This window comes from Microtus ochrogaster, unplaced genomic scaffold (assembly GCF_000317375.1).
Source record: "Microtus ochrogaster isolate Prairie Vole_2 unplaced genomic scaffold, MicOch1.0 UNK16, whole genome shotgun sequence".
Lineage (NCBI taxonomy): Eukaryota > Metazoa > Chordata > Mammalia > Rodentia > Cricetidae > Microtus > Microtus ochrogaster.
Genome location: NW_004949114.1, coordinates 5,740,866 through 5,748,911, shown reverse-complemented (window position 1 = coordinate 5,748,911; position 8,046 = coordinate 5,740,866).

The window sequence follows — 8,046 nt, the reverse complement described above, 5'->3', positions numbered from 1 at the left end:
AAAAAAAAAAAAAAAGAACACAGTTCCTGACCTTAAACTGAGTCATGATATATGACTTCACAATGACAATTCTGGACAATTTGATCAAGGAAGCATGGAGAAGAGGAATTCAGTACAAAGCTAGGATGGAAGAGTTAATTGTTCATAAACTGAACCTCGGTGAACAAAAGGGAGACATGAAACATGGTTGGAAGGAATGTGTAGGGAAGACGAGGTCATTAGATCCCTGTGGACACTTCCCTTGCTGGGTGAGGCGTGAGAAAGTGAGGGTTACCAAGCCATGGGCAGAGATCATGGACACTGTAGAGTCTCACCTCTTCTCTTCTGCAAGAAATGGCCTGTTTAGCTTTGAATTTTAGAACAGACGTTCCTGTTGGGAGGATGATGTGTGGAGGGAGGCGAGGGAGTGGGCACCAAAGCCATTTTGGATACTGTGGCATAGACTGGCCTGGGGAAGTGTAAGGGGCATAGAGGGGGAGATGCTGGAGAACTGAGATGTGACAATGGCATGGCTGTGGGTAGTGACACGGAGGAGGAGTCCACAATGGCTTCCATTGCTCTGATTTTGGCCTCTTCTGGTTCCCAATGGGGCTTTTTGCTGAGGTAGAAGCAGGCATGTGAGGCAGACAGATGAGTGCGGTGTTGTGCGGTGTTGCACCGTGAGTCAGCAGGAGATAAGATGGGGTTAGCTGAGCGTGTCAGGTGCTGAGGCAGGTTACAAATCTCCAGTATAGAAGCTGTTGCTTAAATATCCAAAGTTTTTGAGCTGTGCCTAGGAAGCGGATCAAGAAGATTTAAAGGAGGGTCAGACGGGAGCAAGGAAAGAATTCCGTCGAGTGGTTCAGGTGTAGCCAGCAGCAAAGAGCACAAGAAGGTGGGCCTGAGCAGGGCCTTGGTGTTGGCAATAAGCTAATAGCTGGTGCCAGACCCAGATCTAGGCACATGGAAGAGAGGCTGGAACACCCTGGGTTCAGGGGCAAGTGGAAGGGCATGAGGAGATAGAGTGGACACAGCTTTCCGGGTGAATGAGGCTAAGAAAGCATGCCCAGAGAAAGCAAGTGTCGAAGGGAGGCACAAGCAAAGAGGAATCATTCCAAACAGGAGCCCCATCCTACTGCCTGAATCCAGGGGACATGGTCAGTACTGAAAGCGTTGAGTGTAGCATGCCTGGGTGGAATTTAGTGGCAACCCATATAGAACTCCTGGCACAGCAGACATGGCAGCCTTCTGGTCCGTGGGGACACTATGCATATCCCTCTTTTGCCACGAAGGCCCCAGTATCTGCCGCTGACTTTTGTTCTGTGAGGGAAGACATCACAGCCAGAAGAGCTAACGGAACCCCAAACCTCAATCTCCTCTTGCCCTCAAAGCTTCGGCCTGAGCTTGTCAGTAGCAAGCTTTCCTTGGGTCCCTTTACCAATATTCATGACTGAAGAGACAAGGGTAAAGTTAGGTGGAGCAGGAGACATGCCTGGCTCCAGGGTGGTTGAAGTTGATGCCTTGGGACCTTGCTTCTGAGCTATGTGGAAGGCTTGGTTCTCCCACAAGGCCTGTGGCCAGGTTGCCACCTAGTGTTCAGCCTTGTGTATAACAAGAAAATCTCTGCCTGCTGTTCTCGTGCAAGCAACAAGCAGAGCCTTGAGCTCACCGTACTGAGCTAGGGAAAGAATGCATTTCAGATGGTGAATACAGAGAGAAGCTACTGTCTGACTCAAAGTCCAGGGTCCAATACTGGGAACCGTATACGACACAGTTTTTGTTTTTCATATGTACAACCTTATCACATCCTTTGTGTTAGTGTTATTTCCCCTATCTCATAGTTATGGCTTATTCCTGGAAAGTTCAAAAGAGGGGTCTTTAGGCTTTGGGAGTGAGCAGTTGAGGTCTAAGTAGGCAGAGTAGGCAAGGAGGTTTGAGACTAGGGACTGGCTATCCTGAAGATCCAGCGAGGGTAGAAGCAGCGACATCCCAGCTGCATTTGTGCAGTGCTTCTGGTTCCGCCTGGAGGCTTGCCAAGGATGCAGGTTCAGCAAGTCCTGCATAGGAGCCAAGGCTGAGCTGACACTAGATCTCAGCTGTGATGGAGGAGGTCAGGGGTGACTGGCAGGATGTTCAGTGAGCACTGGAAGATTGAACTCAGCATCAGAGCAGTGTGCTGGAGAGTCAATAGGCCCTGAGGGCTGGCAAGGCTGAGGGAGTCCAGGCCGAGCACCATCTCTCCATTGGATTTCAGGGAGGCGGGAGAGGAGAGGAGTTGGTTCACCTGCTCTCAGACATGGCTGTGCAGGGAGATTCAGGGCCTCTGGACATCTGGGTTGGGAATGAGTGGTTACAGCTGCCTTTTGTGCTAAGCCCAGAGTTGAGGCACAAAAATATGTTTCCCTATCTTCCTTGGTGTCCCAGAAAGGTGGGGAAGCAGCAGATGCTCTGTTGAGAGTAAGGACAGCAGATGCTCTGTTGAGAGTAAGGACAGTGGCTCTGTACTTGGTGCAGCTCTCTGTTGGGGTCACTTCCTGGTGCAATTCTTGGCTGTGTTTTCCCCTTGGTTATCCAAATAAAGTTCCTTTTTGAAAATAGCCCACATCTCTGATCTTTCTAAGCAAGAAAAGAGGACTAATCTGTTCCTGCACAGAGAAAGAGAGAGAGAGAGAGAGAGAGAGAGAGAGAGAGAGAGAGAGAGAATAACTCCAGGGCTCCAGGGGCCCACACCTGAGGTAGAGTAGCAAGAGCGATGGGCTATGGCAGGGAGAGAAGGGCCGTAAGGGAAAAGGCTGATGGGGGGGACTGTTTCCAGCGATGCCCTTTCCACCCTTCCATCCCCCTCTGCTCCTTACACACTCACTGTTCCTCACCTCCTCATAGATAGAGGCCACCTGACTATATGTTGAATTGGATTCCATTGATGATCTAGAAATCTTAGTGTTCATGTAGATACACCTTTGATACATCCACTCTGTTTTAAAAATTCATTTTTTAAATGTCTGGCTGTATGACAAAGACAGAGTCACAATAGGAAAGTCTAGAAAATATAACGAGGATAAAATGAATCACAGTGCACTTCCAAGTGATTAAAAAAAAGCAGCTGTACGTCATCCCTAGTGACCAGTAAGATCACCTGCTTCTCTTTCCAGCCACTAGGTTTGCCGTGTTTTGGTGTCCTATGTACGTTGGGTGCTCAGCCCACCCTTGTTGGGTGCTGGTTGTGGACAGGTGCTTGGTGAGCTCAGAAGTTTCCTGTAAACATTAGAAAATGCTGTGTGCCGGGGGTGGCTGATGCTATGTGGCAGAGTGGCTGGGATACTCACAGATTCCACATCATTTGTTTTCCCAAGTCAGCTTGTGGCACCCAGCCAGGACAACACGCTGAGCCATGCAGGGGGTGGTTTTGGATACTGCTCTGGGTCACCTGAGTGTGAGTCAGCCCTGGGAGGGTCGGTCTCTCTGAAGTTGGATGTTAAGGACCTATTGGGTGGAAGCCCCCATGAGAGATCCCGAGGGTACAAGGATGAACCTACAAACCACCCAGAATGTGGCCCTCCATAGGTGATGATAGAGTTAGATACAAAGTACCGTGGGGATGGCTTTGGGAGCAGGTCACTCTAGGGCAGCTTATAGAAGAGGTGGCCCAAGAGTTAGGTCTTAAAGAGAGAGTGGAATGTAGTAGGTGGCAGGATGGGGGCTTCAGGACCAACTGGAGTGAAAGACTGTCGTGAGAAAGAAATAAAAAGACTAAGAATCTAAGAGCAGTGACCTGGCAGTGTGAGGGGTAAAGTCTCACATTTTCAAATCTGACCTAAATGATTAGTGGTGTCAGCTACCTCAAAGGCTGCTGTGAGCAGAGAGCTGTCCTGGCAGCATGGGGTCTCCTCTCTGATCTTTCCATGCTTAGTTTGGCTTTGTTTAGCAGGATTCAGGAGTGTTTGACTAGGCTGTGAAAGCTGAGTTCCGGTATGCTTTCTCCCACACCTCTGGGGTTCCTGAGACAGATGTTCTCAAGACAGGCTGCTGTCCTTTCTGCTGGGATGGCCTGTCACTGTTGTGAGCCTGTTTCCTCCGCTAGACTCTGAGCTCTGCATGGGTAGGAAATGTTGCACTTTTTTTCGGATTCCTAACACCTCACTCTAGCCCCCACTCAGAGGACGCATTCAGTAGACGTTTAATTTTCTCTGTGAACATATCACAAATTCTCTGTAGGTTCAATTTCTGATTCTCCATCAATACCCATTCTAGGGATGACTCTAACCTAAGTGATGTTCTGACCTAAGTAGGGAGGTCTGGGTGGGTTGTTCTCATCAACCTCAATTGGCACTTGATGGAGGTCACGTTCCAGGCTTAGGTAATGAAATCTCCCCACTCAGTGGGTGGAAACTGGTTTTCACTGGCAGCTTGACAAGTCATACATACTACACAACCTCTCCCACTCCACCTACAGCACTAAAGTGACAGATTTAGGTGGTAAATGCTTGGCGTGCCTTAAATCAGTTCTAGCCAATCAGCAGGGTGCTGCTATGACATGGGTGTGCCCTGGTGACAAATAGTGGCCTGATTATTGAGGCCTATTGTTCCTAAGATAGGTTTTTGGGAGGCCACCCAGTGACTGAATCAGCTTCAAAACTCTCCGCAAGAACTGGGAGGCAATGAGAAGCACGTCTTCGGGGTACCAATCCTGTTGCATCATTGGCCTAATTTGAGAACCCGGAACTTAGCCTTTGATATTAATAGCACCCTGAAGACTCAGAATATTTTTGAAACTCCCTCATTCTTCTAAAGGAATGTCTAAAGAAGGGCAGATGAATGAGTGGATGAACAGAGAGATGAGACTGATGAATGGTAGGTAGTAAACCATCAAGTTCATGACAGGTGGATGGCAGAATGGAAGGATGGATGGGTGCAGAAATAGGTTGTGCCTAGGAACTGTCCACCTAGAGAACTGTGCTTGATGCTGGTTCTAGGGGTGCAGCTGTGCTGGTGCCTCTGTTTTCAAGTCTCTGAGAGCAGTTTTTAAAGACTCCCTCTGTGTGGCTAAGTAACCACAGAGGTTACTTCTATGTATTTTTTTCAGGAAACAATAATAAATCAAAAGCAACTAATTCCTTTTCAAAGACTTGTGATCCATGAAGCTAGTTTTTAAAAAAAATTATAAAATGTTGGCATTTTTATCTCCTCACTGAAAAGAGGCTTCTCTCCACCAAATTATAACAAATTTGCCATAGCTATTCCAAAGGAAAAATTTAATACTAAACACATTTCTTTAAAATTTTCATATTGAAAGCATTAAGAGGTGGTTTGGGATGCCACACATTTCCGCAGACTTGTGCGGGGGCATTTAAAGCGTGTATACACATCCATTTTCCTCTCACACAGTTGCTGGGTAGGCTGTATGGGTGAGAGGGAAATACTTGCAATCAGAACATATTAAAGAAAACACACTCCTATGTAAAAATGTGAAGACTAACAATAAAATGACCCACACAGAATTTCAGACAGAGGGTAAAGAAGCTCTTGTGGACCCATTTTTCTTCAGCAAGCTTGTTGTTTCTATACCTGTGCTTATGAGTGTGAGCTGTCACAGTCACTATGCATGCGTCTCATGCAGTGACCTGATTTCTTCACCAATATGACGTCATGAGCATTTTTCGTTGTTGTTGCTACACAGTCTTTGTGATCACTTTAAATGATTATGTAATATTCCATTCATTATGGCACTGTTGAACATTTAGGATGCTTGTGGCTTTTGCTCTTTGTGAATTTTAAAAATTAAATTAGTAGGTATTTTATTCTTTTCCTTCTTCTCCATATGAATGGAAAACATTTTTAAAATGTGCTTATGTGATTCTTTCCTAAGAGTAGATTTCTGAGGGTAAAGACGGAGTACAAAGGTTTAAACATGGCTTAAACATGTTGGAATTATCCTATTCTTCCTAACACTGATGTTGCTGTGGAGGTCTACAGTTACACATCTTATCTCCTGAAATCCTGAAAACATTCCCAAACTTCAGATGTTGTCTCCTTCAGGATAGGAAGCCAGAGGCCTCTACACTGAAGTAACCTGGTGTATCTTCCTTTTGCCCACAGGATGTAGCCACATGGGACACCAAATGGTGTCAGAAGGAATATGTTGGGTACAGTGTGCAACTTGGGGATCATGAATCAGACTTCACTCCAAAGTCTGAGCTTTCCTGTAAGCTCATTGGCTACTGATGTTGGTTGGGATGGGGGGTGGACTTGCAGGTGTTTCTATGTCTTTTACCTAAGGACTCTGGCTCAGGGAAGAAGCCTGGAGTTGAGACCCCATTATATAGTTTCTCTAGGATTACACTTGCATAGCATTTTTTAAGAGGCAATCACCCACATGCAGCTACTCTGCATTGCTAAGAACAGTCCACAGAGGGGACTTCTAAAGTGCTGGGTGATATATTAGAATCAGAAACTTTACTAGGTTTTATTTGCTTGTTCTTGTTGTTGATGGTGATGTGTGTGCATGCATGTGAGTGTGTGTGTGTGTGTGTGTGTGTGTGTGTGTGTGTAACCAGATGTCCTGAAACATTGCCTGTTTCTGTAATACCCATCTCCATGAGCTGAGGAGGCAGAGTGGTCAAAGGAACCAATTCCTCTTCTGTCCCTGGGTGCTGCCTGGCCAAGCAGAGAGCCCATGAGGGTACAGATATCACACCTCAGAACCATTGCAGATCCCCATGTCCGGGAGTTGAAGAGATTCTAAACCCTACCATCTGTGTAGAGAAATGGCAGAAGAAGTGTAGGATGGGAAAGTAAGGAGGGTGGAGGAAAAGAACTTTAGAGGAGCCAGGAGCTAGAGACAGACACAGCACCACAAAAATGTCCCTCTGTGAGGCTCAGGCCTCCAAAGCAGTTCTAGTCATGTACTGGACTCTCCTATGTGCTCTATTAGGCCTTGGGAATGCAGTAACACCTGAGAAATGTCCTTGTCGTGAGGGAGATGTCACATTTTACCACAAAGACAAAAGCACAGAACAGTAATAGCAGCAGCAACAACACAACACTACCAAGATCACTCACTGTCATTTCATTGATGCCACAGAGCACAAACCTAGATAAGGAGAGGGTCCAGGATCTGCAGCACTTCCAGGAAGGGATACTGTTTGGACCTTACCTTGACACATGGATGAAGGACCCACTGGTGCAGAGGGACTGGCAGATCACACAGATCAGATGGCAAAGCAGTCCCAGAGGCTCACAACAGCATGCAGTGACCCAGCCCAGTGAGAAAGGAGGCTGTTCCAATGCAGAGGGTGTCAAAAGCAACAAAAGCTTATAAAGTTGCGAGCAGACTTGATGGTGATGCTGTGTACTATGTGTGAGAGTGTTGGGTGTCCGTATGTGTTTGTATGCCCATATGTGTGTGTTTCCGTGTGTGTGTACATGTGTCTGTGTGCGTGTGTGAGAGTGTTGGGTGTCCATGTGTGTTCATATGCCCATATGTGTGTGTTTCCGTGTATGTGTGCATGAGTCTGTGTGCGTGTGTGAGAGAGAGGGTTGCGTGTCCGTGTGTGTATGTGTGTGTGCGCGTGTGTGTGTGTGTGCATGTGTGTGTGTGTGTGTGTAGGAGAGTATCTGTGAGCACAGAGGGATCTCAAGCAAACACTGCAGTGGGTAAAAAACTGACAGAATGAGAGATTTATTCTTTCAAGAGAATCCTTGCAAGCACCATGTGCTATGCAATTAGGAAAAGGATGATGAGTCCGAGAGATAAAGTCTTCACCAAATGCAACCCACAGTCTAGTGTCACGGCAAACACCGGGAGTAAAGGACAGACTATGGCATGGGGAAAATAACTGTGGGGCAGGGTATCCTTCACGGAGCTAGGCAATGCTACCTCAAGGGGCAACATTTGAACAGAGGCCTGAGAGGTCACAAGCACTGTAGACAGATGTCAAGTGCTTCGTGGAGGAAGGAAACTGAAAGAAAACAGAGAGCCTGGTGGAGTGTGGTGTAGCCACTGAGGGCCGAAGAGGCGTGGGACAGATCTCAGGAAATATTAAAGAAAACAGAGCCTGGTGGAGTGTG